Source organism: Belonocnema kinseyi, chromosome 4, assembly GCF_010883055.1.
Source record: "Belonocnema kinseyi isolate 2016_QV_RU_SX_M_011 chromosome 4, B_treatae_v1, whole genome shotgun sequence".
NCBI lineage: Eukaryota > Metazoa > Arthropoda > Insecta > Hymenoptera > Cynipidae > Belonocnema > Belonocnema kinseyi.
The window spans coordinates 12,785,784-12,797,033 of NC_046660.1; the positions used below are offsets into that span (position 1 = coordinate 12,785,784).

The following is an 11,250-nucleotide window of genomic DNA, read 5'->3' on the forward strand; positions in this document are numbered from 1 at the left end:
TCATTTGAAGGTCATTTGAAGGTCAAATCGAGAAAAAACGGTAAAAAATTAAAAAAAAATATGTTATAGGTTTTTGGGGTCGCTGATTATGAACCTGGTGTCTACTGACCTTTATCGCGTCAGGCTCAAGGTCATTTGAAAGTCAAATCGATAAAAAACGCTGAAAAAATAAAAAAAATATGTTATAGGTTTTCGCGGTCGTTGATTACGAATCTGCCATCCATTGACCTCTGTCGCATCAGGATCAATCATATTTTTAAAAAATTTTTTTACCGTTTTTCTCGATTTGACCTTCAAATGACCTTCCAATGACCTTGAACCTGAAGCGATGGAGTTCAACGGATGCCAGATTCGTAATTAGCGACTCAAAAAACCTATATCGTGTTTTTTTGGATTTTTTTACCGTTTTCTCTCGATTTGACCTTCCAATGACCTTGAAACTGTCGCGATAAAAGTCAAAGGATGCCAGATTTGTATTCGGCGAACCCGAAAACCATAGTAAACCCGAGATAACCTCAGAATACATGTTTAAGAGTGTCAAATCTCTCGAAAATACAGTTGGTGGGTAGTGGTGTTTCCTATATTTGTAGGGGTGGCTGGGGGTGGAAGTTAGTCCGTTTAGCGTGCAATCGACTCGGTATACTTATAAGATACTACCATGATTTTTTCAGATTTTTTGGTCCAAAAATAAATTAGGCCAAAAACCGGCCTTACCGACCCTCCCCCTTTCATCGTGAACTTTGACAATTTTTCAATAAATGGTCAATATAGGCTGCCAGCACTGGCTCAACATTGGGCCGATTTAAATAAAACATGGTTTGCCGTGGTAAAAGTGACACTTGGCCCAGTAATGTGCCATCCCTGGGCCAGACTTTGGCTGATCCTCGTGAAAAATGGTTCCCCGTACTAAAAGTGAGACTTGGCGCAATAAAGTGCGGGTATTGGGCCAAGTATCGGTGGAGGATCGGCAAATATAAATAGCCAATATAGGCTGCCAGCACTGGCTCAACGCTGGGCCGATTAAAATTCCGATATTAGCCCAATATCTTTAGCCGACCTTTGGCTGCCAAAATTGGACCAACGCTGGGCCGTGTATTCAGCTCCGGCAATTCGCACTTGGGTAGATACCAATGTTTCAACAAAGAAATTAAATAAAAATAATGTGTCGTTTATTATAACAAATATTATGAACAAATGCTCCAGATAGAAGAGTTTTTGTGAAAACAAATTCTATTTTCGATATAATCATGTTAGCAATGGAAGTGAAGATGTTAGGCTGAAAATGAAATTCGCGATTTTTAGAAACAAGTAATCTTACAAATAGGCACGTAATATATAAAATTCAGTTATGATTTTAAATTACTACTTATTATGTTACACACACAAAAAAAGTTAAATCTAAAAATTATTAAAATATACTCAAGTAAAGAGAAAGCATTAAACTTTGTATTTTTTAACATTAGACTCTTCAATTTTGTTTTTTGTCATTTGTTGCATTAGATCAAACAAATGATGCTAAATATAAAAATTATTTGAATATACGAAGCCAAAAACAAATACAACAATATTTTTATAATTAAATTTTGAATTCTATTTTGGAATTAACATTTCTTGCATCAAATGAAACAACTGATGCTACAAGACAAAAGAAAAATCTCAACAGTGTTTATATAAAATTCGATCCTGTGTTAGTTTAAGATCTGATTTTGAATCAACAAAGAAGCTTTATGAAATGTCTTAAAAGGTTTCTTTATTTATTATTTCGGAATTAGATACACAGAAGTAAAAGTGAACAATTTGTGTTTTTTTTATCCAGTACAGTTCAGAATATTCTTTACAATTAGTCAATATAAATTTATTAATAGATTGTAGATTTCCGATTTATTTAGAAGAACTGTAGTATGCATTTCTAGCTGATTCAATATAAAAGAACAAGAATAACGTGTTGCGATTATCTAATATTGATGTTGAATTTAGCGTAATGATAAATGTGGAAGACTCCTTCCGAAGCTTTTTCCACTAACAAGTAACACTACCCAAGTGTCAGTCACCGATTAGAACTAAACTTTGCACATTATTAAAACACTAAAAAATATTGAATCCGTGTTTTTTATTTTTGCATAATTCGCTTTCTAGGGGTAACAACCACCCGTACCAAGCCATAAGCAGCCTAACCCACTTATACCTGGGATCAGCGAGTTTAATCGCTCGTTCTTCTTAAAATAATTAATAGGGGTGGTTTTTCGAGATCAGGTAGGTTAGGGGTGGATGCTGAGATGTGTAACGTTGGTTAAGGAGTGGGTGATTAGGTGGACTAGATTATGGTGTGGAACTTAAATATTAAAAAAAAAACGAGCGATTAAACTCGCTGATCCCAGGGATAATTGGGTTAGGCTGCTTATGGCTGAGTAGGGGTCGTTTCTACCCCTAGAAAGCGAATTCTGCAAAAATGAAAAAACACGGGTTCAATATTTTTAAGTGGTTTATTGATGTGCAAAGTTTGGTTCTAATCTGTAAGTGACACTCGGGTTCTGTCACTTGTAAGTGGTTTTTCCCGGCCGAGTTGACCTGAAGTAATGCCATAACGATATTTGGTAATCTGGATGCATAAGCAAATTCAGGAATGTATTTGCGAATTACTGGAATGAACATAATTGATTTATTTCAAGTGACTGACCAATTGTGGCTTCCCACTTCACTGCTCTAATTGTTGGTATTCGATCAAAATTTGTTTGGAAAAGGTGGATTGGTTTTTTATGGGTTGACATTGGCAATGTGATTTTTGGGCAGGATTCTGCATTTTTGAAGATCATATTTAATATAAAGTAAGAAGTGATTGGTTTTATGTAATAATAATAATATATCCTAGAAGAGGAAGACCTTTGACATAGGACTTTTAGATCAAGCTCAAGGGCATCAGTACTTGAGTGATTGAATCAAATGATAAGAGTATCATCGCTCAGAATAAAACTTCAGCTATGCTGATATAAGCATTATATATGCCAATTCAGTTTGAGAGAGCTAGGTAGCCCGGTGCATCCAAAAGGATTAAATTTAACGTGTTAAATTGGAACAGTCAAGGATACTACAAGATTAGAATGGACCTACTAATATCAGGGATTAATAGATAATTAATGTTTATTTTCACTGCTCTTAATTTGGTGTTTAGACGAGCAATAATGAATGTATAATTTCATTGTTCTTAATTTGGGTGCATTAGATTAGAATGTTACTTGCGATTATCCAGCTATGTATTCCTCATCCTCTGAAAATTTAAAAATTGAAAATCGATCTTGGTGAGCATTAAGGAAATCCTTTCGACGCAGAAGGATATTTCTTGGAGTGGCAAATTAAGGACGGTCGAAAGCCAATTAAAAGCCCTTGACCTCGCAAAAGGTCAAGTGATAAAAAGCTACTTGAAGATATTTCGATGGAAGGCCAAAAGACAATGCAAGGCATTTGGTTACAGTTAATCAATCGCGAGACAAGAGCCACTTATCAAGAAAATTCTGATGAGAAAGTCTGAAGAACACGAATAAAAATGATAATCTTGAGATGATATTATTTTAAATGACCAGAATGACATGAATCTTATGTAGAGTTAGAATTGTTTTGTTTGCTCAAAGCAAAATAAAACAAAGTTCTGTTTACGGTTACTTTCCCTATAGATATCCCTTGCTAGCTTCATGGGTCAATTTTTTTCTATTAAAAAATAAAAATTAGGTAATGAGAGCAGTTGGACTTAAATGCCTGCAAAATGTCGATGTCCTATTCAAACGATTAAAAATATATTAATCACACAATCAGGGATAATAATTCTTTGCTTTCACAAATGTCATCAGCTAGGAGATACGTTATTTATTATTCCTTCGATCTACATGATGAAAGCATTTCATTCGAAATTAATAGAACCTTAAACCATATTGTATGTATTAATTTAAAAGAAAATTTCCTTTCAGAAATAAATACATTAATAAATTTAAAATAACTTTTATGCTTTCACTGAATCTTGAAAAATTAGGATTATAAGTTTCGACCAGCTGTAACAATTGGATCTATGCTATAGGTTTTCTAATTTTGTTTTAGGTTCATATTAGGTAATGCTGAAATTATCTGACCTTTAAGATCATGGTGGCGGCTTGCTCCTTTCGAGATGCATAAAATGCGCCACATTTAAAATTAACTGACACAAAAAACAACAAGACCATTTTTTACAAAAAACTCTCCTCTTGAGTTTTTATTTAGCCTTTTAGATTATGTGGTCATGATTAATTTTCAAAAAGAAGGTTCTAGTGAAAAATAATTTTTTCAATTTCTTATTTTGGTTTCATATTTTTGTTATTAATTATGTGACAAAGCCAACATTTCACGAAAAAAAATGTTATATTGCTTCCAACGAAAATTGCGTTTTTAATTTATTGCAGGTTACGTCTGGTAGTTCCGATCGGCTTTAAAAGGGACTTGAATCTTATTATTTTCGCTACCTAATGAAGATTAAAAAAGGAAGGATAGAAACGGAATTCTGAGGGATCAAACATTTTTAATACCTTTGGATGCAAGTCTTCTTACGCCGACTATGCTTTTAAAAACTGATATTAATGATTAAAGTGGAAGACTCGTGGTTTGTCACGAGCTTTTTCCATTCATTGGCTTGTGCTGGTCGGGCTTATCTGATGAAATTTCATTACGAAATTTGGTAATATGGTTCAATTTACAAGTGCTGTAATGTAAAATTATTCTTTGTACAATATTTTCAAATGAAGATTCTAATATTATAGTTAAAACATTTATAAATAATCAGGCAGAGGAATTCTAATTTTTTTGCCTCAATAATATAATTTCTAGAAAATACTGTGGAATACTATTTCCTCTTCATCTCATTGGTCGCAATTAGAAATTTTCATACTTTTGATCAGATGAAAATTAAAATTGTTGAGAGAGAAGAAATTTCTTGATATCGATCGTATATCATAATATATATGTTTAAATCCATTATACAATTACACTTCATTTTTATTTCATTATTATTTCATTATTATTTCAAGACACTTTAGAAATGAAAAAAGATAAAAAATCTATTGCCTATTTTCCCACAATATCTTCTTTTATATATAAAGAGATAACCTTTTTGTTATAGTAATAAGCTTAAAGTAATATGTATATGAAATTAAATATTTTATAAATTTTAAATAAATAAATCCCCTCGATACCTTAGCATCAAGACAAACTTGATGCTTAGGTATCAGGGAGAGAGAATCTTTGTTTCGTTGCTGCTCCACCTGCTCAAATTTGTCTTGCCTTGTTAACGATGCTGTATGAATACCGAAACGTTGATGATTATTTTTTACAAATTCTATTTTTTTAGTGATAAGACATTGGAGGTCTAAAAGAGGGTCTAAATTTACCTTCTGCAGGTCCTCCTAAGCCTTATTAAGACCTAGGTTTAGAGGTCCGAAGTAGGACTGAAATTTCGATTTATTTATGTTTTTTTCTCAAAAAATTTTTTGATATTGCTAACAACGTGTGTACATTTGGAGGTTATGTATGTTACAATTCTCCTATGCGTTACTTTCAAACTACACAATATTTTTGGCCGAAAACTTTGAACTTTTAAATAAACATAGTAACTAATCTCCCGGAACTAACCCTTTATGCAGACAATCAAAAAAGTTTATTTCATAAATAATTTCCAGATTATCGGAAAGGCAGAGATGAAAAACGACGTAACCTCAAAATAATACATATGCATAAATTTTTTATTGAGCACAATACATTTTTTTTGTTATTATCCCTCAAAAAAGAGTCCGGCGACGTCCGTTATGATATTTTATAGCATCTCCGAATTTAGTTTTTAAAAATTTTTATTTATGTGGAAAAAAAGCCGGGGAAACTGTAAGTATCACATGCCCTTAAGGATTAATTTTTTTGGTACAAATTCATCTGTTCAGTGAAATATGTAATAATAATTTTTAATTATTTCCCTTTTTGGCTGAGAATAAATTGTTTTAAGCTAAAATCAAACTATTTCATTTCTATTTAAAAATTTCCTTTCTTTATTTAAAAATGCAGCTTTTAAAAATATTCATTCTAGGCCACCTGTAGAGAAAGCCTGATATTAATTAATAATTATTTAGTTGAACATTGATTTTGTTTCTTCAAAATTAATTTTTTGTTATTGCAGATTTATTTCTGGTAAAAAATTTATCGGTTCTGTTGACAATTCGTATGTTTGATATAATTTATATGCTTTTTATTTTAATTAAAATACCTTGTCGTTAATAATTATACTTCTCGTTGAAAATCCATTATTTTGGTTAAAAATTCAACTACGTTACTCCTTGGAAGTTAAAGATCTTATTTAAAAAGTCATTTTCTTTGTTAAAGGTTCGTTATTATAATTGTATATTAATTTATTTGTTTCAAAATTTAATTAGTTTGTCGAAATCGATTTTATTTGCTAAAAATTAATTTTTGAACTAAATTGAGCTCTCCACTTTTGTTTAAAAACTGATGGTTTTTTATTAAAAATTGATCTTTTGCAGTTCAAAATTTAACGTTTTTCAGATAATTAACTGTTTTGATAGAAATTGTTATTTTTTTAGTTGAAAATTAAAATTTTTACTTGTAAAAATCACGTCTTTTTTGTTTGAAAATTCATCAATTTTCGTCAAAATTCCATCTTTTTCGGTAGAAAATACAACTATGTGTTTGAGAAATCTTGTGTTAGAATTTAGTATTTTTGGCAGACAGTTGATCTTCTTGGTTGAAAATTCATCTTTTTTAGTAGAAAATATAAATATTTCGGTCGAAAAATAAAGTATTTTGTTAAAAATTGAAATATTTATTTGAAAATTGAGCCTCGTGGTAGAAAATTACCTTTTTTGGTTTTTGGAAGGCCCCTTATACAAAGGAAAAAATTTCTCTCGCCGTTAAATTGTATCTATCAGTTAAAATGAACTTTTAGAAAAAAAAATTTTTTTTATTATTTTACGTTCTTGTTCACCAATATCTACTTTTGAAGCCCTGAATCATGAATAATTTCGTATTAAGTCCGACCATTCAATGGCTCGTTCGATTCTTTAATTAGTTCAGCACAATCCTCCTGAATCGTTAATTCCGAGAGAGAATATTCTACTGTGTACTTAAAATTTTACTCTCTTTTATCTACATTTCACGATTTTTCTTCGCATCCAGGTAGGTAAATACAACAAAAAAAAATATGTAGGAAACATATGAATCCTATATTTAAAAGTACGAAAGTTTTATGAATTTACAGAAAAATCGAATTCTGAGAACTGCATTATAAATAAAATTTCGAAAATTAAAAATTACCGATTTTTTAATATAATTTATTAGATTTTTTATTTTTTCACCTAGAAATTGTTTCTGATGGATTAACACAATATAATTTTTCTCAGGATTTTTCAGGTAATGCTCACAAAGGTGCAATATTAGTTTATTCTTTTTTTATCTGAATTTTCAATAATATTGAAAAAATTGAATACTAGAGCTATAATCCAGCATTCCTTATTTCTGGTTTAATGTTAACTTTTTTGGTTGAAAATATTAATTAAAGATTTTATTATTATTTTGGTTCCAAATGTGTAATTTCTTCTAGAATTTTTTTAACAGATTAGGCCTGTATGCAAAATAAAAATAATTTACGGCTTACTATAGTTGAATTTTCAACAGAATAGTTAAATTCTGAAGCAGAGAGTTCAAATGTAGAACGCAATAGATAAATTTCTAACAAAAAAAAAAAATTATAAACTTTCAGCTTAAAGGATTATTTTTATACCAAAGGAGAAAAATGAGCAATAAAATACATGAATTTTCAACCCAGCACCTTAATTTGAATTTCTATAACATGTATTTTGAACCAAATAGTTTAATTTTTTAATAAAAAAGATGTATTTTTAATCAAAAAGAGAATAGGGAAATTTTCAGTAAAAAAAATCATTTTCGACCAAAAATGTAACGAACTTTCAAGAAAATATATAAATTGTCAATCAACTCAACCAAAGAGATGAATTTTCAAACAAGAAAATTTAAAAAAATTCTTTTTAACAAAAAATCTAATTGTAAACTAGTGAAATTCAAAGAAAAAAGAAAAATTCCGAACAAAATAATTAAATTTTCAACCAAAAATATGAATTCATAATAAAAAAGTAAGTTTTTATCCAAATAGTTGAGGTTTATAATAACTTAAAATGAAATACCTAAAATAATTTGTTGAACAAATAGAATTATTTTTTACCAATTTAGTTGATTTTTTAATAGAAAATATGAATTTTCAAACAAAGCTCAAGTTTTAAACCAAATAAATAAATTTTAATTAAATTATTTTAATGTTTAAGCTAAAAAGATAAACTTTCTGAAGGACAGTTGAATTTTCAATCCAAAAGTGTGAATTTTAAACGGAAAAGTTAATTCATGACCAAATATATCAATTCTTTTACAAAAATGAAGAATCTTTGAAGAAAGAAAATTAATTTTTCCCAAAGTAGTTGAATTCGAAATCAAGCAGCCTCATCGTGAACAAAAGATTATAATTTTCCTAACCAAGTACACTTATTTTCTAGCAATTTAGTTTAATTTAAAAAAAAATTAATTATTGACCAAAAAGTAAGTTTTCATCCAAATAATTGAATTTTATACCAAATTATTAAATTTTGAGGCCAAAAAGATGATCGTTTAACCAAAAAGTAATTTTTTATCCAAATAGTCAATTTTATATCAAATTATTGAATTTCAAGTTAATTCACGACCAACAAGATAAAGGTTTTACTAAAATAAAGAATGTTCAATCAAAGAAGATTATTTTTTGCAAAAAATTTTAATTTTAAATCAAGCAAATTTATTTTGAACCAAATAAAAAGATTTTAAATAAATTGTTTTAATTGACAAATTAGAAAGATCAACTTTTTAAAATAATAGTTGAATTTTCAATCCGAATGTATGAATTTTAAACAGAAAAGTTAATTCACGCCTAAATAGATGACTTTTGTATTAAAATTAATCATGTTCGACCAACGAAAATTATGTTTGCATACAGTGGTTTAATTTTAATTCAAGAATTTGCATTTTTAAAAAAGAGGGACGATTCTTTAACTATGAAGATTTTTTTCTACCTATTCAATTGAATTAAAAAAAAATTGTTTTTCAACAAAAATGTTAATTGACGAACAAAAAGATTAATTTTCGACTAAAGTAAAATGTAATTTCATAACCAAAACGATCAATTTTCCACTGAAGTAATTGAATTTTTAACAACTTCTAAGTTTTTAACCTATAGTTCAATTTTCTACCACATTTTTAAGTCAAAAAGGTGAATTTTCTACAAAAGTGTTTATTTTTAATTTCAAAATGTGAATTAGAAAAAGTTAGTTTAGGACAATTTATATGAATTTTCAACAAATATGATGAATTTTCAACCAGAAGAAAATGCTTTTTTTTTGCAAAGTAGTTTAATTTTAAACTAGTATGTTCCATTTTGAACCGAAAAGGATGTATTTTTAACAAAGAATTATAATTTTCTACAAAAAAAATTCAACCAAATAAATACCTTTTTAACTAGAAAAGATTAATTTTCAATTTCGAATATAAATTTAAATATAAATATTTAAAATATACAGAATTACTCTGGATTACCTGCGATTACATTCGATTGCATAAGATTATTACGAATTACATAAAATTATTGTGAATTACTCCGCTTAAACAACAGACTCACGCGAATTGACAAACAAAAACCAAAATTGTTGAATTTTCAACAAAATAGAAGAACTTTTAAACAAAATAGTCAAAAGAATATGCATTTTCAGGAAAATATATGAATTTGGAACGAGGAAAATGAATTTTAAACTAAAAAAGATCAGTTATAAACCAAAAAAGAAGGGTTACATTTTTAGATAAAAATTTAATGACAGCAAATAAAAGATTTTTTAACAAAACAGTTCAATTTCAACAAAAAGACTAATAAAAACAAAACCGTTTAATTTTCAACAATGTAAATTAATTTTGAATCATATAGTGTATTTTTCAACGAAAAAGAAATGTATTATCTAAGTACTTTCATTTTATCGCAAAAATACGAATTTTTGACCAGATAGTTCAATTTTCAACTAAATATATGAACTTTTAACTAAAATGCTGCATTTTCAACCAAGAATTGAAATTTCAACCAAATAGTTGGATTTTCAATTAAAAAAGATACATTTTTAATAATTAATGGAATAGTTAATTTTTTAGTTATTAACATAAATTTTTAACCAAGATACCAAATTTTTCTTAACAAAATAGTTTAATTTTTAACGTAAGAGATGCATTTTTAACTGTAATTATGCATCTCCAACCAAAAAATGAATGCGTAACAAAGTAATTCGACTTTTAACTAAGTAGTAGAATTTCCAATCAATCAAATAGTGGAATATTCAACCATAGATAAATTTATAACAAGAAATAAAAAAAATTAAATTTTCAATAAGAAATTAATTTGTAAGAAAATAGAAAACTTATTTTTTTAAAATGGTTACATTTTTCACCAATATCAATTTCCAAAGCAGGAGATTAATTTACTACCAAACGGACAAGAGTAAGGCTTGAGTCATGCTAACATTCAGCCGTGGCCCATGCTTCAGCCAAATATTCCCAAGCGTTTTGCCATGCTTGAGCCATGCCAACTTTTTTCACGCGGGTTTTCTGTTGGATTAACATTCATATAAAATTATATTCATGTTTTGTATTAAGTAATAATGGGAGAGGTGGTAGGAGGGTAAAAAAATAAAATAACTAAATGTAGCTTGACCTAATAGGTGGATGATCCTTATGGTACGAGGGTAGTTCAATAAGTCCTTAGAATGACCAACAGATGGCGCGCGAATCGCTCCAAATCATCTGTTTTCAGTCAGCACCACTCCCGACTAGATATATGGTGCAGTCACAGTCCACATCTTCTGACTTTACGTGTTTTTATAACCAATTGAAAAAAAAAAATTGTTCGTTAAGAAAAATGGAAAAAAACGAGTTCAGAGCGGTAATCAAACATTTTCATTTGAAGGGTTTAACTCCATATGAGATAAAAAATTAATTGGACTCAGTTCATGGCACATCTGCCCCTGCTTTAGCAACGGTTTATAACTGGGTAAGTGAACTTAAGCGTGGTCGTACATCAATAAGTGACGAACCACGTTCAGGAAGGCCCGTAGAAGCAAGTACTCCCGAAATCATCAATAAAATCCACGATATGGT

At 29.0% G+C, this 11,250-nt stretch overlaps 1 protein-coding gene across 1 annotated transcript in view; it reads left to right on the forward strand.

Moving 5' to 3' along the window:
• Window positions 1-11,250, forward strand: part of LOC117171693 (tachykinin-like peptides receptor 86C) — a 391,005-nt gene that overhangs the window by 351,347 nt on the left and 28,408 nt on the right. The gene's annotated exons all lie outside the window — the stretch shown is intronic.